At 37.5% G+C, this 25,487-nt stretch overlaps 1 protein-coding gene across 1 annotated transcript in view; it reads left to right on the forward strand.

The window, feature by feature from the left end:
* MEIS2 (Meis homeobox 2) overlaps positions 1 to 25,487 on the forward strand; it is a 240,206-nt gene that overhangs the window by 95,055 nt on the left and 119,664 nt on the right.

Raw genomic sequence — 25,487 nt, forward strand, 5'->3', positions numbered from 1 at the left:
ATAGCTATTAAATTTCAGGCAACTCTAGATCAATTTAACAGAATCTGAACAAGAATGATAAAATGTGTGTTATTTTGGATATATAAATATTATATTTATTATATTATATTTGTATTATATGTGTGTGTGTGTGTGTGTGTATGTATGTATGTATATAATATATACATGTTGTATTTGTGCTGATAACACAAATGATAACACAAATTTGTTACACAAATGTAACAAAGGCAACAGTAAAAATATTGGGTTTCTGTCTGGATGGTCTCTTGTGACGAGCCGATGGACAGAGAATGGAAGCAGTGAACTTCCTCCCATATTTGGACATACCGGGGGTTGTAACTCTAAATACATAATATATACATATATATACATATATACATATATACACACATATATAATACATACATATACATACATACATACATACATACATACATACATATATATATATATATATATATATATATATATATATATATATATATATATATGAAAAAAATAACCAATTAGAAAACTTTGTAAAAATATGGCAAGATTACAGTGAATAATTCCAAGGAAAATCAATGATGAATGTTAAAGGCATTAAGTACTTGAGCAGATAATTTGGGACTATACAACAAGTTACAAATTGTATCTAAATTAAGAATTATATGATCAAGAAATTATTGATGTAGCCCTAATCCTAACCATATGTCCTTTGAATGTGCTTTTGTATTTTGGTGTCTATTTTTTTGGAAGTAATACATCACTTTTAGCAGGATATGTTAAAGGAATACTCTGGATTTGACATGAAACAGGAAAAAGCTGAACCCATTCAAAATCCAGTTGTACAATTTGTGCTTATATTGAATAAAAATAACCAAATTAGAGCTATTATTTCTAGTCTAGTGTGTAGACTAGAAAAAGGCAACCTGTTTTTTTATAATCCCCAGTGTGGTTATGGGTATTTTCCTTGGCTGTCTCCTTAATTCATCTTTTAAAGGATATTTTTAAATAAAAATAAAAGCAAAACATCAGCATCTAGTTTTCATTTAATTGTCATTGCCAAGAATGCCTCTGGGACCTGCATGTTATCCATAATGTTTTTACAAAGCAGCATGCTAGGTGACTATAGCCATATTTTTTCTTTGGGAGGTATTTATACATCAATTATTATTTGTTGACAGGTAAGTACATCCCCAATAAAAATAATTCTTTTAGGGATAAAGGATGCATCCAGGAAGCTAATATAATTATCAATGAACATCTACAAAATGTTTTTAATTCCTATCAGTCAGCCATCCACAGCAGTAATGCTGTAAATAGATTAATTTATAGAAGACAATATATAATGTTTTGGGTAGAATATATGTAGTTCAGAATTGAATTATGGCATTCTTGATGCTCTCCGAGCTTGATTATTTGCTTGTAGACCTTTCATTTTCTGCCTAGGGAATCTTTTGCATACATTTCATTACCCAACTAGGTAATATTATCAGTGCAGTGATGATGTTACCTTGTTGGGTAATGAAACATCTTTGAGCAAACAAACCAGCTCAGAGAGCATCAAGGACACCACAGATAAATTTATTTCTTGACACCTACAACATGCTTTTAAATTTCCAGAAGTATTCATTGGTTTGGAAAATTTTACTTACTTATCACCATAGAGGTTTTCTATCAGGAAAAAAAACACTCCTTTAAATAGGCCCTAAACCATTTAGGGTTACGAAGGTCAATACCCACACTTTGAATTATGCCTAGTAAGCAATTGGCAGCCAATTCACATCATTATGTGATATCTGTATCTGGTCTCGGCTTGGTGGCCTAGTGCTGCATTTTGCATCAGTTGCAATTTCTGGACCCTTTTCAAGGCTATTCTTATGTGAACCTCATTGCATTAGCAGTACGGAATGCAACCAAGACATGGGTAACTATTGCCCATTCACCCAGTTGAGAAAGAGGCTCAGCTGGCATATTAGACTAACAGTGGAATGGCAGTCCTTGCCACAGCTACCATCTGTGAATCCAGTGATAGCTGAAGATCAAAGATATTCCCAGAGTGCTCTTTTTGAGTGATAGGGCAGTTCCATCCCAAACAGGCTGAACTGAAATCTCAGACTCATAATTTTTATGTACTTCTCTTCTATTTGATTTAATTTGAAATTACTGTCTAGATTTAATTTTATTTACTATCTAGATTTAATTTTAGCTTGTTTTTCTCATTTTATCCATTACTGAATTTAAATAGTGTTGAGAGATGCTAATTGCTGGGTACTAAAAAGCATCACTTCAATCCAAAACTCAAAATGACCTCTGCCAACAGCTAAACAGTAGGGAAATCAACGTGGAATCCTGTGGTACACGATGGGACAGTTCTCTGTATTGTGAACTTAGCTCCATCTTTTGGACATGATCCAAAACCACAAAACTCAGTCCTGCCTTGTCATCTAGAAGGACACTATTATAGTATTAATAATGCCCAAGAACTCTAAGAAAGCTAATAGGAATGTACTCTTTCAAATCAATTTTGGCGCAAGACATTTTCCAAGGTGGCAAAAACTGCTTCAGTACATCTTGAATTTAGAAAATCAGTATCATTTAGAAATATGAAGTCACCATTTTATTGATCACCTTTCCCAGAAATGGAATACTTGAGCATATAATGTATATCGCCCAAATTAAGGGGAGTTACTATTGCTTCTTGTAGGCAGGAGGGAATTCTTTCCATAATGAGGCATGGATCAACTTCCTCAACCATGGTGTCAGCCCTTCCTGGAAGGGCAAAAAAAAACCCCACCACCAAATGCTGGATCTTATGTCTCATATACCTTTTCTCTTTTTCTTTTCTATTTGTTTTTAAAAAATAAAATGCATCATGCGAACCTAACTTACAAGAGACGCTGAAATTTTTTAGTATTAATTCTCCTGGACATTTTCTCCTACCCTTCACATTTCTATTTCTATAATGCTCCTTATTACTCTTTACTTGGGGCATGAGTAGAATACTTTCATTAATTTACTAATTAGAAAATTTGCTACTAATTGCAGGCCACTCTTACACAGTAACTTAAAAAAAAACAACTCCTGGACCTTTAGAATTACACACCCAAGTGTCTCCATTGGGTGTTGCCCTAACAGCATTTGTTCAACTAACCAATAGGAGAGTCCAAAAATCTGCATCCCAGTTAATATTCAGCCACTTATGGACTTTGGTTTAGCATTACATTTGTTGGATGAGGAGGTATAGAAAAATGCCATTATTGGGTACAGATCATAATGTTATTGAGAAGGAATGCATATGTTTTCAAAGCTTATCAGAATTGGGGTGAAAACAGTAAAGTTAGTTGCTTTCATAAAACCATAGATATGCAAAGAATAATAATGCAGTACAATTTTGGACTGCTGTATCCAATTTCATTTGCATGGAAGCAGAAAAACTATACATCTCTGTTGTGTTTGGAAATTGAACATGAGACAGCTAAATGTATAACTCATTCTTGTTCAGATTTCTATTTTCTATGTGGAATTGCACTTCATGCCTCAATATATAACTGTATTTTAATGATTGTAATACTAGTATATAGTTGTTTGTGGTGGCCAAATAATATTTGATAAGTTAATTTTTAGCATAATATTCACTGTTGGCAAATGATTTCTTTTTAATAAAATGATATTAAAGGAAAAAAACAAAGTTGCAAATTGAAAATGGAAATTACAAAAATAGTACAAAAATTGAAGGGATGTGTGGTGTGTGCGTGTGCATGTGTTTGTGTGTTTAAAAGGTATGCCTTTTTAGTCAGGGAGAAAAGTAAAAGCATCAGTTTGTATTACAAAGATCCTAACCCTGAAAACCAGTAAAACTATAGTACATAATCAGTTTCTCTGGTTGATATTTGACCACCAATGTTAAACTATCAAGAAAAAAAAGATAGAAAGCAGTCGGCTACAGATGTGGCTAGCTATGAATATTCATGAATGTCATTGCTCATCCTTTTCTACTGGCATCCTGGTCATTCAACCTGTCTCTCTCTCTTTCTCTCCTCTCTCCCCCACCTGTCTTCCTTTCCTTTCCTCAAGACTGTTAAGAAGGCTGCAGCTTTATTTTGGTAACAGCCTAGAATGATACAGTTATCAATGGACTCAGAAATCTTTTCTTCTATTAAGAAAAACAAAGGGGACCAAAAGAAAAGGAAAATTTGTAATTATCCACAGTTTTATGAATCCACCACCCCTTAATGTTCATTATTTAAACCAGCAGCAATTACGAGTTCAAAGGGGTTTAGAGGGCCAGCAACCCGCATAATCACTGCCAAATTAAGCGGGACTCATTCGTCACAGAAGAGTACACTCTGAGCAGTGAATCATGCATGCAGTGACAGGCACTGATTTACATAAAGACGAAATCTGTGCCCTCTAGGGCTGAGCATTACTTTATCTCACTAGCCCTGTGATATATGCATTTTCTTACACTGCTGGGAAGGTTCAGAAACTGATGCAGTGGTATACAAAATACTTTATTCTGTGCAAAATAGCATTACGAATGTGAATTTGTGTTCTTGTGTGAAGCTGTGTGTATATGTGTGCATAATTTATACATACATGTATAATATTTCCTTCTCCTTCCCAGCTATCCAAATGTTTTAACCTGTTTCTTCTGACATGAATCTTTTGAAAGCTATTTTTCCTTCTGGCTGTTGCTGCTCCATAAAGTAAATAATTCTTGACAGCTCTTTTTCTACCTCACCTACCTTATCACCATTTTATTGTTGCTAGTTTATTGTTTTAAAAAATCAAAATCATATAGACTTTTAACCATAAGTGGTTAATTCACAGTTTCAAAACTACCGGAAGTGCAGCTTTATGTTAGAAATTGCAAACGTATAATTGTTAACCATAATGTCATTGATTTTCTTCCATGATCATATATGGTTCTGGCCAGAGATGATCAAAAGTTTTCTCAAAACTAAAACAATATTTAGGAGTGTATCTAACATTCTGTCCTCTGAAACTCTTTCTTGAAGTAATAATGCAATTCTATTTAGCATAAATTTGCAGCCAATCCATATGACCTATAAGAAAAATGGTTCTGGTAGATTTCCAGTGGTCTGAAATATGTGATCAAAGGAAACAAAGTTGTAGATTATTTGATATTATTTATATGCAATATAATTTGGTAAAAAATTATTTAAAGGAAAGCACAATAAGGAATACTAAGATGCAGGTTGAAAGGAATATGATTTTTTAAACAATGTTCAGTTTATAGTATTGTAGTATTTTAAGGTGACATCATTTCCCTCCTAAATTATATAAGGGTTAATTTAGAGATTTTATAAATATAAATGCTTTGTATTTCATTTGCATATACTGGGCTACTAGCAGTTTCAGGAATAGGGTTGATTTTAATAATCAATTTTCATTTTCTTTGGTTCAGCCCATTTAAAATCATGGGGCAATACTAAGTTAAAGTACTCATCAATGGTCTTTTTATTGGACATGCTTCATATAATGTGATGAGATTATATGCATCCATAGAGGTTGTTAGGAAAAACTTAACATGCCACTGATGTTCAATGAAGGAAAGTTAATTGTATATATGCCACACGACTGCATCAGTGAGTAGAGCTCTGTATAGTAGCATATCAATCTGTTTTGAATAAGAATTACCAACCAGATTTTAGCCAATAGCCTAAGGTAAAATCCTAATGTTAATAAACATGTACAGATGAATCATATCTCATCTATCATTTTCACATCTCTGTGTTAAAGATTTACTGATGGGCATTTATGAAAGAGATTTAAAATAAAATGTAAGCAAGTATGCTATGGGGCTTTTTAACATGCAGCCAGAAGCACAGATGATTGGTTTCTAACAAAGACTCACAATGCCCTCTCTATTTGCACATAGAATTTGCAAATTACACATGACATGCAATTGTGGGGATTTCATTCTAAACTGGTTCAAATGTATATAACTTTAGTTGTCTTATTTCAATATTTTTGGAGCACTGTCATTTTTAGCTTTTGTTGGTATTTTATATCAAGTGTTTGGTAGATACAGGAAGGAAGGAAGGAAGGAAGGAAGGAAGGAAGGAAGGAAGGAAGGAAGGAAGGAAGGAAGGAAGGAAGGAAGGAAGGAAGGATGGTAGGATGGATTCTGGAAATTGTTGTGGGATGGTTGGAAGTACTTGATCATATGTTTACTATCCTTTTAGTATGAGATGCTGAACTGAACTCTGGCAGACCTAAATATCACAATAACAGAATAAATTTCTAATATGCTCACATATATTACTTTCCTACTAGTGTTAGTGTACAGAACCAATTACATTGGTCAAATGATCAAACTTGCCTAAAATAGCATAGGTACAAATAGTGTATAAGTGAAGTCAGAATGAAGATATAAGAAGCAGATAACAAAGAAATTTCTCTGCTGTATCAAGTATGCAGTCCATTATTATCTGTGCAAATAATAATTATTTTATTCCTACTGATCATGTAGAGGTGGCAGTGTTATATAGGATAATGAATTCCTAAAACTAGCCTTAGCAATATACTATTATTAGTAGTCATTTTCTACATTCTTGAACTAGTAACCTGCTGTAACAGAAATATGAAAAGCTGAAAAAGATGTGCCAATACAATTCTAGATGTTTACATGTAATATATCAATTTTAATAATCTTTAACTGAAATAAGTTTGAATAAATGAAACTTCATTTATGGCCTCTTCATCTTCTAATATTGTTTAGCTAAGATGGCACAAAATATGGTGTGCAAAATTTTATCCTGCTGCAATTAAATCAGCAGTTCATCAGGAATTAATGTTAATAGCGATCAATTACACAGAGGCCCTTAGCTAATCTTGAAAAACTATGCGGGATAAGACAGGAGATCATTAGGAAGTTTCATGATAGTAAGCTACAGAATGATGTAGAAAAAATTGCAAACGAAAGCAGTGTAGAAAAACTACATTGGCATGACCACAAAGTCACCAGGAGTCAAGCTAGATTGTAGGAAATTTTATATTTAGAGTAAAAGAAAGTTGGCCAACTTTGTACTTTGTGTTCTGTACCCCATCAAATGAATAGAATTGGGAAAATTGGACAGAGAGTTCTAACAAGTTCTATAATACAGTTGGCCACAAATATGTCAAACTGCACAGGCAAGAATGTTCCCACTTCCTTCCCATCCTTATCAATAGCTTTCTGATGTAGTTGTTATAGCTGTGCAGCAATTTCAGAGAGGAAATACAATGCTTCAGAAGATGCCCAGGCAACCCATAGCATCCATTTGCAATTCCATAAATCAAGCATGTACTTTTTTCTATATGTCTTTTTCTTCAGTTGTATGGAACTTTAAGTCATTGAACCTAATTTAAAGTCACATAAAGTTCTCTAGGCCAGACTTCCCTAACCTTTCCAGGTTGGTGTAGTGAGGAGGGGGGAGGAAGGAAAGAGGGGATGGTTTTGTTGGAAGGCAGGTGCAGGCATGTGCACATGTGCACACATACAAGCATCCGTTGCTCACGCAAGTAGAGCCCCAAGTGCATGTGATCCTGCCATGAGTGAGGCCCACACTATGCGACCCTCAACCATTTGCTAGGTTTGAATGCAGTTTTAGCTATTACAACATAAGTGTGAATGATTAACAATCAGGTAGAAGAATTACTCTTTTTCTTGATTAAAAATCCTATAGCCTTCTACCTGCATTTGTTTATTATCTAAATGTTGTGAACAAAATCTAACTTGGCAGTTACTCTATTTCTGATCACTTCAATCAGGATTTAATATAAATATGCATATATTTTTTATTGCAAAAGTGTGTGTTAAACTGACATTTAACAAAAGAGATATTTTTATGTGAGAAACTTATAGGACATACATGCTAGAAAATAATTGCTATCATTTATTTGATTAACAAATATTCTGTATTTTTTCTACATGCAGTATTTGTTGACATTTAAATAGTATTGATAGGGACAAGTTATGAGCAACATATAACAAATGTTGGATTTTGAAAGTAAACTGAGTGCTTCTATACCAGAGACAAATTCCTTCTGTGTCACACTTGGTCAAATAAATAAAGTATAAGTATAAATTAATGCAATGTCATAATTAATTATATACTTTTGTGTAACCAAAGGATACTGCCTAATAAGTTACTGATTATCAAACATATAAGATTGCAGTTTTTCAAAATTAATTAATATATTTCAGTATTTAATTTACATAATATTTGTCTACTTAAGTGGAAATGGGAATAATTAATTTGTTTTCGAAATAGTCTGAGCAGTTTGCTTAAGGGCTCTTCTTTCTTTTGTAGAAACCTACAAACCTCAGTTTATCATAGTCATGCAGGTGATTACATTCAAACATGTATATGAGAATGTGTGATGATTTAGCTCAGAGTACATATCAGTTGAAAAAGTGCATTAATTTTCTTAGATTAAAAATTGCAAATGATGCAGTGCATTCCACAGTTCTAGAGATTTTGAGCAGAAATATTTGTTTGATTTTTTTTGCCCACATACTTCTCTACTTATGAAATCATCAATCAATAATCAAAACTAAATTAAAAAATACAGTATATTGTCACATGTTCATATTCAGCTATTCACTCTCTTCAAGATAATTCAGTGTTAGTTAACATTAAAAAGCAGCCACAAGTATTTAATATCTTAGTGCTTTTTTAAAATAAACAGTCTGTTGGTCATGTGAGCTATCGGTAAATATTTTCCATTGTATCAAGTCTGTTGAGCCAAACTTCAATATCTTTTCCATCTTATCCCATGTTTAACTCTTTCTCATTTCTTAAAAAAATATTGACATTTTGTAACTAAAAAAGTTTGTACCAGCAGACAAGTTGGTACTGCTATCTTGCACTAATATATATGGAATGAGAAACTACTAATATGCAAACTGTGTTCTCCTGACACTGTTGACTGAGACATCCCTTCCATTGTTACTTCAACTTCAGCTCAAATGAAGCTTGTCAGTCATCTGGCCACTGTAGATTGGATGGCATATCCATGTCTCCCCCCCTTCCTCCAATTCTCCCTATTTTTCATCGTGTAGCCAGGTAGATGATGATTAAATCAGTCATCTTGCTGTGACTGGAAACTTAGAGTTTGTTCTGAACAAGCAAAGAAAAAAACATCACTAAAGATCTTAATAACTTATTCAAGGAGAAATAGCAAATCAGTTAACCTTGGTAATAAAGAGTTATGTGAATTGACCTAATTTTCATTGTTGTACAACATGCAAGTCAATCCAAATTTGGTTGGCATGGCATGTACAGAGCCATTGGATTATGCTTTGGACATCACAATAATTAAGTTGTATATAACCAGATAACAGATACCATTGTAAGACCTTATAAACAAAATTTATAAGAACCATAACTAAATATTTCATGAGGATGCTAAAATATGGCATTATATATAGATACATGCGTACACTGCATTTGTGTGGGTGAGTGTGTGTGTCTGTGTGTTTGGATATCTGTAAAAATTAAGTTCTATCCATAATACATAAGTACATAGATAATGCTCTTAAGGTTCTCACGTAATGGTCTGTATTGAGATATTTATTTTTCTATTAGATCCCGCTTTTATTACTTGATAAGTAATTCAAACTAGCAAATGTGCATAATACTACCCCCCTATTTTACCCACAATAACTTTTTGAGGTGAGCTGGACTGAGAGATAGAGTCTACTCAAGGTCACCCAGCTTGCTTTCATGCCTAATGTGTCAGGGTTCCAAGTAACACCCCCAATGAATGCAACGGTACTCCATATAGCTGGTAAATTTGTTTGATCAACATCTTAGCCAGCTTCTTCACTGAGGGTAATCCCTAGCAGGCAGTGAAATGAGCTTGTTTTGAAAATAAATCGATTACCGGCCAAATCACTGGGTTCGCCCCACTCTTGGGGAGCTCAATTATGAAGTCCATTTTAATTCCCCCCCCCTCAAGGTTGGCTGGGGCTAGCTACTTGCTGGAGGAGTCCAGGTTGTTTCCCTGGTCTCATCTTCATAGTATCACTGGTGGCACAACTTTTTACCTAATCCTCTACATCAGCTTTCATCCTTGGCCACCAGAACTGTCCCCTAGCCAAGTGCAGAGTCTTCAAAAATGCAAAGTGACTGGCCAGTTGCGAGTCGTGGCTGCGCTGTAGTACTTCCAGTCTCAAGATGGCTTGGACATATAATTTGGATCCCTTCCAAGACAGTCCATCTCTCAAGGTCAAGATATCTTTATTATCTGTGAGCCATTCGTCAGCTGGAAGTGCTATCTTCAGTGCTGCTGTCAGATTGTCTTGCCTGGGTTCGGGCTGTCGCCTGGCTCGGCCCCTAGTGGTGACTTGTGTGGCTGGTTGTGAAGGGGGGATGATGGCGTAGTTGACTTCTTTCCTTCGTTCTCGAATTGTGATTTTCTTGACAGGGCATCAGCTAGCAGATTCTTTACCACTGGGGTGTACTTTAGCTTGAATTTAAATTGCCTAAAGTATTGCACCCAGCGAATTTGTTTAGGAGATAGTTTTCTAGAGTTTTCAGGACTTCGAGGTTTTGATGATCAGTCCAGACCTCGAAAGGCACTTTGCTCCCTTCCAGAAACTGTGTCCAAGATAGGAAAGCCCAGTGTACTGTGTAGGTTTTTTTCTCCCAAATGGTGCACCTTCTCTTGTTGGTCGGTTTTTTAGATATGTAGGCACAGGGTAGAAGCTGTCCTTGTGGGTCCTTCTGTAGGAGCATGACTGCCATTGCCATGTCTGCTTGGATGATGAACTGCTTCTCTGGGTCTGTATGTTGGAGGATCAGCTCCTCAGCAAAGAACCACTTTAATTTCTAAAAATGTCAGGCTTCCCTCCATCAATAACCAAGAAAGAAAACTCCCAACTCCATCGTTCGTGGGATTAAAGATACTTTTACTGGTTATGAAAAGATAGCAGTGAAAAAAAGCAAGATCTGAGCCGAAAAGGCATGAACAAGTACATATCAAATGATTACCCAGCCCCTACCTCCAATTACCCCAGCCCAGTGTCCAATCTGCAACTCCCTAAGGTGTCATGTGGGGTGCATCTTCAAAAGGCCTCATCAGGTTGGTATGCAAGACATTGGCCTTGACCATGACCAAACATCGGCCATCAGCATGCGCAGAAGATGGTGAGAACAAAATGCCCTTCTACATAACTCCTCCAGTACCATACAATTCCCTTCCCAAATACCATGCCACCACCCTCCCCATTTCTATGGCAGCCAATAGCAAGCAAGCGAAGCAGAGGCTCTTTGGCAGTCCATGGACCAGGAGAACAATTCACTCAGTCATAGCTTTGTGGGAAGGGGTCCTGTATTCAGCAGTTCTGTTAAGGACAGGGAGACTTCTGAGAAAACTGGAATGAATTGCCTGTAAAAGTTTGCAAATCCCAGGAAACTTTGGAACTGTTTGTGAATGTATGAGGTTTGCCAGTCCAGCAACGCTTTCACTGTTCCAGGGTCAATTTCTACTGCTCCACTGGATATTGGGCAGCCTATGTAATCTAGGGAGGTCTTATGGAATTCACTTTTTGACAGCTTTGCGTAGAGCTTTGCTGCGAGGACTTTTTTCAGCGCTTGCCGCACTAGCTTTACATGCCTCTCAAAGGTTTCGCTGAATATAAGAATGTCATCTAGGTAAACTAGGACCCCTTTATATAAGTGATCATGTAGCATTTTGTTTATTAATTGCATTTAAACTGGGGCTCCTTCCAGACCAAACAGCATGACTTTGAATTGGAATCTGCCAAGCGGACAGTTAAAGGCTGTCTTCCATTCATCTCCTCCTTTTATTCTTATGTGGTAATAAGCTTCTCTCAAGTCCAGCTTGTTGAACAACTTGCCCTTGGCTAAGCGGTTTAGCATCTCCTTCATGAGGGGAGGGGGTAGGTGTTCTCCACGCACACAGCATTAATTCCATGAAAATCCATGCAAAGCCTCAAACCACCACCATCCCCCATCTTTTTTTCTTTAAATAGTACTGGGCTGCTACGATGGATTTTGTGAGCCGGATAAAGCACTGCGCTAAGTTGGCATCAATGTATTTCCTTAGCTCTTCCATTTCTTTGGGAGTCATGGGGTAGAACTTTGGCTTAGGTGGCTTGGCTCCAGACACAAACTCAGTCATGCAGTCTGTTGAGTGGTGAGGGGGAGGAAGTTGCAGTCTTCCTAACTAAAGACTCCTGATAGTTCTCGGTATTCCCTTGATACCTGCGGGCTACTGAGCAGTCCGCCTGTGGCGGTGGCTGCAGTGTTAGGCTCATGGGTGTTTTGGGGGCTCGTGGCTTTTTGACACTTATCCAGTATAATGGGTGGTAGTTTTAAGAAAACAGGTATATTCCTTGCTAATATATGAACCAATGACCTCACATTTGCTTAATAAGCTGAATTTTTAAATTCCATATGGCATTACTTTCCATTTCTGAAAAATAGATTTCAGTATAGAAATATGCTTACTCTTTGTCTTAGGTTGGTTGACAAACATATCCTAGTGCCCATACTTGACCCTCAGTCTGTAATGGATGAAAATGTATGGACTTGATTCAGATATGGATATGATGTAATCACATATAAAATCTGAAGCCTCAGACTATTTAGATTCTTTAGATATGGCTTTCCTCAAATACTTGTAATTTATATAGTTTTTTAAAAAAAAATGTATGTATGTATCAGTGATGGGATTCAATTTTTTTACTACCAGTTCTGTGTGCGTGGCTTAAGAGGTGGGTTGCTCCCAGTTCGGCCGGGTCCGCCCACCCAGACGCTTCTGTGCACGAGCGCTTGCACGAACACAAGCAAACCGGTAGTAAATGGGTTAGGAACCCATCATTGTGTGGCTTTGTGGGCGTGGTATGGCTTGGCAGGCATGGCAGGTGAAGGATACTGTAAAATCTCCATTCCCTCCCCATTCCAGGGGAAGGTTACTGCAAAATCCTTATTTTTTCCCAATCAGCTGGGATTTGGGAGGCACAGAATAGATGGGGGTGGGGCGAGTCAGAGATGGTATTTACCACTTCCCCAAACTACTCAAAATTTCCGCTACCAGTTCTCCGTAACTGTTCAGAACTTGCTGAATATCACCTCTGGTATGTATGTATGTAATGTATGTATGTATGTATGTATGTATGTATGTATGTATGTATGTATGTATGTACATACGTACGTACGTACGTACTTATTTATTTATTTATTTATTTATTTATCTATCTATTTATAAATGTGTATTTGGAAAGTAAGTCTAAGATGCATATGTGCATACACACACACGTACCAATCATGGTCTGTAGATTTTTGAGTGAAAATTACAGGTAAAAGTTCTTTATAAACTTTTCATATGTTAGTATTGTTGATTTAATTTTACAGCTGATGATATTTCATGAATATGATCTAAAAATCAAAAAATATAGTTAAAATGTATTTGTTCCATTAAGTAATATGCAAGAAAAAAATAAACAGAACCAAAAGAAATTTCTCTTTTGGAAATTATTTGAAATAATATTTATGAAGGGAGGAAAATTGCCAATTTTATTTGGCACTAGTATTATTAAACATTTATTCGATGCCAACAATGTCAGCTGCAGTACAAAAGACAATGACATGATCTTCTAACATAGAGGTACATTTTTTAAAATAGGACAAAGATGAAAGAAGGTGATAGGACCTTTAAAGTAGAAAAGTGGAAAACCTCAGGCATGCTGTTCCAAACTTTATTCTGAAGAAAGAGAAGATATAAATAAAATAAAATAAGAAAGCAAAATTGTTTATAGGGGAAACTGAGTTTAAAATGTGACATTATTGTGATTCAGTAAATTATTTATATTTGATTTTTTGAGAAGACAATTAAAAAAGGAGAGAGCTTGTTCAATGGGTTCAAATGTGAGCCTTTTCAAAGCATTGTTAGGAGATACAATAGAAAAAACACAAGGCTATAAAGAGAGAAGGAAATGAAGGAATCGTTTCTATCCTAAGGCCAGAATTATTTTTGGACATTCTGACACTCTGGAGTAAATTCATTCTGTTATCATACCAAATATGTAGCTGATAACTTGTTTACTTATTCCTATACTTTATGCAAAGTGTAACAACAGTGCAATAAATGTGAACATTTTTAATGTTCTCGTAATGAGAAGTATAGCTGTCTTAGACAGTTGATTGTTTTGCATCCCATTGTGGTAGACACCAGGGGCTGCTGAAAAGAATGGAGACAAATAAAGTCAATAATTGGTCTGCATTAAAATGGTTTTAATCATTGGAAATGATGACCTTTTTATAATGATTGTTTTAGTTAAACCAATTGTCTAGTACAGTGTAGAGCAGGGGTGTCAAACTCAATTTCATTGAGGGTTGCATCAGTATTATGGTTGCCCTCAAAGGGCTAGTTTCATGTAAGACTATGAGGTGGCCGTGACTGTGTGTGTGGCAAGCTCTCAAGCTCTTGTGGCACCAGGATCCCGTAGTCCAGTCCAGTCCTGCTTCCCCAAGGGAGTGCCTGGCCATGCTTACCTCCTCAAGGCTGCTGCTGCTGTTGTCAGTGCTGCTGTGGGGCAAGGTGAGGCATGGCCAGGTGAGGAGAGGTGGGGCTGAGGTGATGGCGGGTGACCCCCTCACCATTTCCAGAGCAAACTGATGGGCCAGATCTAGCCACATCTTGAGTTTGACACCCCTGGTGTAGAGTGAGGTGAATTTTGTCAGGTTACATCTGTTTTTGAATTGCACCATAATCATGAAATGAGGAAGCAGCAAAAGATACCCATTATATTGGATAATGAGTACTTTTGCACTGCAATATGTTTATGTTTGGCTAAAAAAAACAATGATTTCATTTATAAATTAATGGTAATTTAATTAATGTACATTCTATGATTCATACTTCAAGTAGTGACTAAATGTTCACAAAAAATTGTTGTTTTCAATCAGTATTTCTAAATTATAACGTGGCCTAAAATATAGAAAATTGGAAAATGATTGATATAATTTAGCCTTTTGAAATAAATTACATATTAAAAATATTTATTCTCCATTGGTTCAGGACTTAATTCTCTCATGCTTTTATCACTGGAATTTTAAATAGCTTGGTACTTGTCTGGATCACTTTTTGTTATTTATTAATTTGGAGCTATTATAGACAGAAGTATTCTTTTTCTATCAATATCATTTTTTTCATACTTCAGATTTCAGAAGTTGGATAACTATGTTTTGGGCTTGGAAGATAAGCAGAGTTGACTGTGGCTAGCAATTGAATGGGATATCAAGGATTACAGGACTATTAAGCATGATTAGACTACCATGCAAAGTCACTTCCATATTGTTTTCAAGATGGTTAAATGGATCTGTCTGTCTGTATATCTATCTATCTATCTATCTATCTATCTATCTATCTATCTATCTATCATCTATCCATCCATCCATCCATCCATTTTATTTCATCTTAAATGACACTGGGCAGCTTACAGTTAAAAATCAATTTAGTAGTAAAATAACTGAAACTGAGCAGAAAAGCCAGGGCCTATGTTAAAGATGATGGCAAACACTTTACAATCACACCCAGAAGTCAACTAGCAGTGTATCCATTGTATCCCTCATCACTGCACATGCCACTTCGTTCTAAAGCCCCTGTAGATTTTTCAATGGCATCCCCCTATAGAATGTATTACAGTAATCCAATTGTGCAGTGACTATGACATGAATGACTGCCAGAGAGGGTTCCTAGTTCAGGAAGGGACATACCTGGCACACACTGATACCTGTGCAGTTGCATAGTCACAACTTCTTCTTGCTCTTGATAGATATGAAAAGCCAGGAGGACCGCAGACTACACATAAATCTTGATGTGGAAGTACATAATTTTAAGTCAACAATAAAATACCTCCCGATCTAGAGAGCTCAAACAGACTAAGTCTTGTTAGGATTGATCCTGAGTCTGTTTTTCCCCATCCAGCTCCACATAGCAGGTCAGGATTTCAATCACACATTTGGTCAGTCAGAGATCAAAATGTACAGGTGGGTATCATCTGCCTCTTGATGATACCTTATCCCAGTTTGGGTGCTTCCATATAGATTAAAGGGAAAAATGATGAAACTTGGAGTCTGAGTGTGAACCTGATGTTTCAAAAATGTTAATGTTGAACTTTCCCTATTTGTCAATACTTATTGAAACTAACCCCCCCCCAATATATATATATACTATATGTTATAGTATATAACATATAGTATATATGCTATACTATATATATGCTATACTATATATATATGTTATATATATATACTATAGCATATATACTATATACTATAGTATATATGCTATACTATATATATATATGTTATATTTATGCTGATAAATAAATAAAGGGAGACTAGTATAGATCTATTTCAAGCTATTTAGCTCTCATCAGCTAGCCACACCCTTGTTGGGAATCGAACCTGTGCTCTATTGCCTCTTAGGCAGATGTGTTAACCATTGAGCTACAGAGCTCGACTCCTTATCAGCCAGCCAGGGTGAGAGGTATATATTTAAAGTCACAACCCCTGGTATGCCCAAATATGGGAGAAGGTCACACTTCCACTCTCTGTCTTCGGCTCGTCACAAGAGACCATCCAGACAGAAACCCAATATTTTTTACTGTTGCCTTTTTGTTACATTTGTTATATTTATGCTGATAAATAAATAAAGGGAGACTAGTATAGATCTATTTCAAGCTATTTAGCTCTCATCAGCTAGCCACACCCTTGTTGGGAATCGAACTTGTGCTCTATTGCCTCTTAGGCAGATGTGTTAACCTGACCATCCAGACAGAAACCCAATATTTTTTTTACTGTTGCCTTCCTCCCATATTTGGGCATACCAGGGGTTGTGACTTTAAATAAATAAATATATATATATATTTATTTATATATATATATTTACTATATATATATAGTATAATGTGATGGTTTTAAAAGCCACTGAGATATCAAGGAACATAAGAAAGAGCAGACCACTTCCACCCCAGCTCCACCATAAGCCATCAACTAGCCAATGCCATTCTTGGACTGAGATCTGACTGAAATGAGTCCAAACAATCTTCTTCCTCCATGATCCTCTGGAGTTGAAGTGTGACCAGCCTATTAAAATTGAGCAGAGTTCACCTAATAATCACTTTGCTTAGCTACAGAAGTTCCAATCACAATTGTGGTTATAAGTTGAGATCTGTCTGTAATTAGTAAAAGAAATTTCAGATTGTTTATGAGAACTGGGCTATATGACAGAATAGTGAAGTTGCAAAATAAAATTAATAAAGACTAACTAGAGAAAGCATTATAGATTTTTATACATTGAAAGAGATAAAGAAACAGGTACAAAACTCAATTATCTATTTCAAACTCACTTTTATATATAAACTTTTATAAGTATTACATTATTTGTATACATGCATATACAGTTAAAATGATACACAAGTGTATCTACGTACCCATAAATACAAATATTAACATCTTATAAGTGAGAACAGCAAATATCGGATCAGCTAATTCACTGAAGATTCAGTGTTGACTTTCTTTATAAATCTGTCTCAGCATGGGCAAGAAAGGTATTAAAGAAATGTATTTCTGTATATATTGAACTGCAATGAAATTCTGTAAGTTGGGATCTGCTGGCATGTAATAACTTGATCTGCTTCATGCAGACAAAATATATTGAAAGTATGGACGAGTGAAGTTTATGCCCCAGGGAGAAGGCAAGATAATACATTGAAATTGTTCAGAGGTAGTTAGATGCCTAATGGACTAATATGTGAGCTATGTGAGGTCTGGGGTTTCGGTCTCATAAATTCTGGCTAGACTGATCTTGTAATTTCAAGGAAAAGTTAAAAGTATTAGCAGAGTCATCAGTGTCCAAGCTCTATGATGCTGGCTATTATTCATGTAAAGTCTCAGGCAAAACAGTCAAAGAACATTCCTAGAATAGATATAAATTTGTGGACATGTTTAGTTTTATATAAATACATTTAGTAGAAAACAAGCAGTTTTGCATTTTACAGCATGCTTCAGACTTTGATGTTGTGCTGCAATATTACCATGTGTGGCTCAGAAGTTAACTATGAATAACGAGAGTTAGTTCAATCTCGGAAAGCACCTAATAGGGGGAGTTGCTATGAGTGAAATCTTTTAAAAATATTACATGCATTGGTTTATTGTATGTAAAGGAATTTGTCCCTGTATTTATGAAAAATAATTTTCTAAATAAAGAGTATTTGATAATAGCAGAAGCTGGAAAAAACAATTAGCAGGGATAAAGAAAATGAAAGATTATTTTGTTGCAGGATATCACTAGCTTATTAACTGCTTTTTGACAAATACATGTGCTTTGCAGCCATTACTGTGTTATATCCTATATTTGATCATAGGTAACTGCTACTTCAAATATTCCTGCTTGGGCTCATTGTGTATATCAGATTAGAGTTTCCTGTCTATTTTGGACAGCCCCACAAATAGATATCCTTTCTTATGGTATGTTAATATAGTTGATAATTGATTTTTAATATGTCAAACTGGTTATAGGAAAAATTTGCAAGTGAATGTAAATTCCTAAAATATAGAATACAGCCTGTAAATTTATGAAGATTAGGATCTGTATTTTCCTGTCTGATATTTTTTCTTTGTTTTTATCTTTCAAAGAACAAACAATAAATATTTCTGTTTCTTACACGGCATTTTGCACATTGATTCCCCCCCCCCCCTATCCTGAGCTATTTTGGAATAAGGCTATAAAGGATCTTCCTTTTCCAAGCCTTGCCCCTCCAACCAGTGTGGGCTTCTCGGCAAATATAAAGAAAGAAAGCTTGCTCATTTTACTACTGCAGAAGTATCTCTTTCTATAGAAAATGAAAATCACATCTGATACCTTGGATAAATGAAGCCTTAGACTTGTATGGGCCATTTCTGTGCATAGACAAAAATGCAGGTATAACTAAACAAGAGTTCAGCTTTTGCAAGCTTATGGACCTTAGTTGTCATGGCATAATGACTTTCCATAGATCCATTTCATAAAACCCACTGGAATGGACCAGATGTGCAGAAGTAGTGAATGGGCAGCACAGTGCAGGAAGTTTATCATATCTTCTCGGAGCAAACATACAATTTCAGTGGTATGAGTTTTTTTTTTTACATTTTTCATACAATAATGTAATTTTTTATGAAAAAATGATGCACATGCTTTCAATTATTTTGAAAATTGCAGATTTTTTTAGTCTGTAATTACAGGGCAAAAACACCTCAGAGTCAATTTAGATTATAGTTACACATTTAGCAAAGCAAATTTCATTTGGTAACTTAAAAATATCAGAATTCAGACTCATATCCATTTTAGAGCTCCCCTAATTAAATATTTGTTGGGATTTGGGCAGTATATAAATTTAATAAATATATTTGTATATGATCACGGCATTGATACATGTGAATTGTGAAATCTGAAACTTTTAATAGGAACCAACATATCAATTTTAAGCAATCTATTGCTAGTCATCATACCATTATTGATCTGCAACTTATTAGAAACACTTATGAGTTATAAATACTTACATGCATATTGTTAGATTGAGTAATAAATTGATTTGTTCACGTCCCTTTCCATTTAAAATATGGCAAATAAATATAATTCTAAATATATCATAGAGCAATACTTACCATGTTTCCCCTAAAATACGAATGTCCTGAAACTAAGGCCTTGCCACATTTTTCGGGTGGGTAAAAATATAAGCCCACTCCCAAAAATAGGCCCCCTGGACAACCCCCCCTCTGGCCAGGCAGACCACTCCTCAACGACCTAGTGGTATACCGAAGGCACCAAGCCGCGGGAGCCAGGGGGAAAGGTGCTCACGTTGCTTGGCACCTTTGGGATACCACAAGGTTGGGGAGTGGTGTTCTGCCTGGCCAGAGGGGAGAGTTGCCCAGCGGCTGCTCCCTTGCGAGCAGGATCCCAAAGAACCGGGCACAGCCTCAGGGGCGAAGCAGCCATGAGGTAACCATGCTCACAAGCAGTCACCCAGCAAACCCCCTCTCCAGCTGGGCAGAGCATCATTCTCTGACCTAGGGGGTATCCCTAAGGTGCCAAGCCACATGGTGCTCTGCCCGCCCCCCAGCTACTGCGGCTTGGCACATTAGAGATACCCCCTAGGTCAGTACATGGAGCTCTTCCCGGCTGGAGAAGGGGGTTGCGCGAGCGCCTGTTTTGCCCCCAGCAAACATCCCTCCCAGCCTCACCATGCCCTGGTTGTGGGCTGGCTGCTGGAAGACTCTCTGTCCGGAAGACTCTCTGTCTGGCAGCCAGCCCACAACCATAGAGTACACTCCTAGAGCAGCCACTGCTGGAAGACTCGGCAGCCAAGTTTTGGAGTTTGGAAGCCGGAGAAGAAGTTATGCTCAGAGCGTGGCGGTGGCAGTGCGCTGGCCCTGCAGGGAGAGCTGGGCCAGGGCATGGTAAGGCTGGGAGGCTGTTTCACCTCTGAGGCGGTGCCCAGCTCTTCAGGAGCCAGTTCGCAAGGGAGCAGCTGCCCTGCAACCCCAAAACAATAAGCCCTCCCCTGATAATAAGGCCCAAGCCATATTTTGTGTGTCAAAAGAAAATAAGACCCTGTCTTATTTTTGGGAAAACACGGCATTTTACAAGTATTTGTATCAATCTATATTTTGGTTTACATTTAAAAGGCAGTTAAATATTTTAGTTTATTTGAGATATCAGAATTCCTTTGCATTTTGATGTACTACTTATTAAAAAGATAGGGCAGAGTGATCATACGGAGAGCAGGGCTTGTGAATATTTTCTAACCAAAACACAGCTGGCAGATCTAATTTTAGATTCTATAGCTTGATCATAGGTCTTTAATGTACTGAATAGAGGGGGAAGCATTTAGCAAGATTACAGGAAGCATCACAAAAGTTCAGTTCCAATTCAATAAATTTAGTCTTGACATTGCTATGTTTCCTATCTCCTTTTTCTTATTTTTTTTTCTATAATTTATGGTACCTGTGAAAGTTGCCAGGTTACCACTTCGAGAACAATGAGTAGTTGTATATAATGTTATGCCATCCATGTCTTGAGTCAAAGAGACCTTCTTTATGTTGGAAGCATAGTTAAGTCTCAGTATTTATTCAAAACCTCACTATGAAGCCAATAAAAATATTAGGATTTATTAGTATATGCCACTGAATTTAATGGGAGGAGGTTGGACTTGCTTAAATATTGGCGCTTCTTTGTTTTTATTACAGTTGTTTCTTTTTAAATGAGGGCAAAACTAAGGGAACATTTTATGGTACAATTTAAGATGATGAATAAATTAGTATGTTCCATTCATAAATGGAATTCTGGCAATAATTAAAAATATACTGTGAATTGTTCCAAATATGTTTGGGACAATAATATCCTAAACACAATCTGATTGTTAGCTAAAGTAATGAAACAATATACAGTATTTTTCAGAGTATAAGACGCTCCGGCATATAAGATGTACCTTAGTTTTTGGGGAAGAAAACAAGATAAAAGGTTCTGCCTCTGCCTACAAGCATCCATCAGTATTCATCTGGCTAGCATCCTTGCAGCAAATAGCAAACAGCCAGGTCATCTTCAGCACATTATTGCAGCCTGATTCAATACAAGCAGCTGATTGGTGGGTAGACCGGCCTCCTGAAATATCCTTAATCAGCTGTTCCAGGCTACAAGGATTGCCACAAACCATCGCTGCCTCTGTGCTGCCTCTCTTAGGATAAAGTATCTGGGGAATTTGAAGGGGTTGCTATTGCTTTGTTCAAAATAAAATTATAAGTGGATTTTAACTTTTCTATTATGGATAAATAAACTTCATTTTGAATTTGAAGAAATTAAACAGTAGTGACAAGTGAATATTTTCTATAAGTTTTTACTTATTAAATGGTGACTTTCATTAAGTGGTTTTCCACGCTGATATGGTAATTTAAATGTAGCACATGACATATTTGTGAGCATAGCATTGCTTCTATATAAGTAAGAGTTTTCCAAAATTATAAAGCAAATTAGCTTTTTACAGGCTATGTTTAAATTTGTTCATCTTGTTTGTTAACAAAGCAATTGTAAGCCAAATGATGATCCCACTTTATTACATAGATTTTGATTAACCTGAGATGATAAACAAACCTGCCCCCCTATTTTCATTGTGCTGAGCTGAGAGAAAGCTTCTGGCCCAAAGTCATCCAATCAGCTTTCTTGCCTTGGGGAGGGGGAGGAGAGCTTGAACTCACAGTGTGTTTGTTTCTAGGACAGCACCCTAACCACGAGAGCAAATTGGCTCTCTTTTATTATGCCCAATCATACAGGGTCAGAGTGATAAGCACCTCAGTGTTAATTTATCTTACACCATCACTTAGTCTGATGATTTATATCTAGGTTTGTATCTTTCCTTTTCTAAGAAACTTAGCTCGTATAGTGTCTCTCTTCATTTTATCTCCACAACAGATCCCTGTGAAATGAAGGAATAACTGGTACAAAGCCATTCTATAAATGTCCACATTGGAATGTGGACCTGTGTTTTCTTGGTCTGGTACAACTTAGCCACTACACCACATTGACTTATAGACTTCATAGAAGTCATAGCAGCATTCGTTGAAAGACTGAGATAATTGTATCATCCAGAAAGCTCAGTGCTATGCTTTTAAGAACTGTTCTAATTCATCTCCACATCAGATCGCGGCACTACCGGTTCACTTGTGCTTGCGCAGAAGTGTCTGAGCAGAGCCTAGCACCACCACTACCAGTTTGCTCAAACCAAGTTGAACTGGGAAAAACCCAGCTCTGCTCCACATGTGTGTGCTTACGCAACCAAATTCCCTTTACCGAAATGTTTTTCTTCCATGCAAAGAAATAACCTTGAAAGCCTTGAAACAGCATTGATAAGTCTTATGGAGAATGTGGTTGCCTCACTGCTTTGTGGAGGATTGCTTTCCCTGTGAGTCATCATATAATACTTTGTAGCATTTACTATAACTGTAGAAATATAGAATATATCAACGGTAGAAAAATGTAGAATCTAATTGTGTAACAGTCCTTGTAGAAAAGTGCCATTTATTTATTTATTTATTTGTTTGTTTATTTATTTGTCTTGTATGCCGCCCACTCCCGGAGGACTCCGGGCGGCTCACAAAAGACAAGGGAAAGGGGGAAATGAGACAAAGACAACATATTAAAAACAAAACCAACATTCACAATTTCCGTGGAGGTAGATGTTTCTCAGCCCCCCCAGCCTGCTGGAACAGCCAGGACTTGGTGGCTTTGCGGAAGGCCGGGAGGGTAGTAAGGGTCTGAATCTCAAAAGGAAGCTTGTTCCAGAGGGCTGGAGCTGCAACAGAGAAGGCTCTCCCCCAGGGAGTCGCCAGCCGACATTGGCTGGCAGATGGAATCCGGAGGAGACCTAACCTGTGAGATCTTACATTTTATGTAAGCCGCCCTGAGTCCCCTCAGGGAAAAGGGCAGCCTATAAATACTAAATCTAATTGGTCTGAGAGAGGTAATCGGCAGGAGGCGGTCTCTCAGGTACCCAGGTCCGATGCCATGTAGGGCTTTATAGGTAGTGACCAGCACCTTGAAGCGGATTCGGAGACTAATAGGTAGCCAGTGCAGCTCGCGGAGGATAGGTGTAACGTGGGTGTACCTTGGTGCACCCACAATTGCTCGCGCGGCTGCATTCTGGACTAATTGGAGTCTTCGAACACTCTTCAAGGGCAGCCCCATGTAGAGCGCATTACAATAATCCAGTCTTGAGGTCACAAGGGCGTGAGTGACTGTCTGAAGGGCCTCCCGCTCCAGGTAGGGTCGCAATTGGTGTACCAGGCAAACCTGGGCAAAGGTCCCCCTGGTCACAGCCGACAGATGGTGTTCTAAAGTCAGCTGTGGGTCCAGGAGGACTCCCAAATTGCGAACTCTCTCTGAGGAGCGTATAATTTCACCCCCCAGCCTGAGAGATGGAACAGTTAGCCAATCTTTGGGAGGGAACATCAGAAGCCACTCGGTCTTGTCTGGATTGAGTGCCAACTTGTTTGCTCCCATCCAGACTCTAACAGCCTCCAGGCACTGGCACATCACTTCTACTGCTTCGCTGAGTTGGCACGGGGCAGACAGATACAACTACGTATCGTCTGCATATTGGTGATACTTAATCCCGTGCCGGCATATGATCTCACCCAGCGTCTTCATGTAGATGTTAAATAGGAGGGGGGACAGGACCGAACCCTGCGGCACCCCATACTTGAGGGGCCTTGGGGTCGATCTCTGCCCTCCGACCAACACCGACTGCGACCTGTCCGAGAGGTAGGAGGAGAACCACCGTAAAATGGTGCCTCCCACCCCCACCTCTCGCAACCGTCGTTGAAGGATACCATGGTCGATGGTATTGAAGGCCGCTGAGAGGTCAAGATTGTCAGTGTTGAGTGAAGTTGGTAGAGAAACTTGGGACAGCCATCTTCAGTTTCAGCTTGGTGCCTCGCTGGCATCCTGCCATCAACTGCTATAAAGGGGAGAGGGGAAAGAGGAAATTGGCATGTAGAGGGTAGAGATGACTGGGAGAGAGACAGGTGACAGGTTTGATGGAAACCAGAGGTGTGAGAACCAGTTTGTTCCAGTCTTCAAGGCTGTGGAACCTGAATGTGAATTAGACCAAATAGCTGAGTGGTTCACAAAACACCTAAGTGGCACACCATTGTTCGAAGACAAACTAGTCATGGGGGAAGGGCTGGGATGAAGGGAAAGGTTTGTAGCCTTTTGCACAGGAATTTTAGTTCTAGCTTGCTTTTGCTTCATCTATTAATTCCTATTAAAGAACCTTCACTTCAGTCAAATGGAATTGAGGGTCTTTCTTTCCTAGGAATCTAGCTGGGGCAAGCCTGACAGACAGTAAATTGGGGTAATGTGAAATTTTTCAGCACTACATGGTAAGTGTAACGCAAATGAATATGTGGGGAAGTAGAAAAAAGTACAGTCAAGTATAGTGATAAGCACATGGCACAACCCAGGTATATGCATCTGCTTCTATTTTATTTAGTACCTTTTGCATAAATAGTCCTTTGCTATAGAAAGAGTTCTGGTATTTAATGGTGAAAAATCTGTTTAATCTAAATCAGGAATTTGGAGATTCTGCCACAATAATTTTCTGATGACCTAAACAATATCTGTGCTGTTACAATAACTCCCTGGGTAGAAAGATTACATACAATTTAGTAGCTGATTTGAAAAAAATTCTACTAGCAAAAGACTGGGAAGAACATGCAAACTTACATTTTGCTAACTTGCCAAGTTGCTGTGATTTGTCAGGGATAAAGAAGGTTGTTTTGCTGCTTTTTGCAATTTAACATTGTGCTCTTCCCATATTTAACTGCATGAAGGTCAGCATAAAATACCTTTTCAGCAGAATCCAAATGCTCGCAAGCTTGGAAAATTCCATAAGTGGGACCATCATATCTCAGCTGCAGAAATCGTTG

Source organism: Thamnophis elegans, chromosome 1 (assembly GCF_009769535.1).
Source record: "Thamnophis elegans isolate rThaEle1 chromosome 1, rThaEle1.pri, whole genome shotgun sequence".
NCBI classification, from domain to species: Eukaryota; Metazoa; Chordata; class Lepidosauria; order Squamata; family Colubridae; genus Thamnophis; species Thamnophis elegans.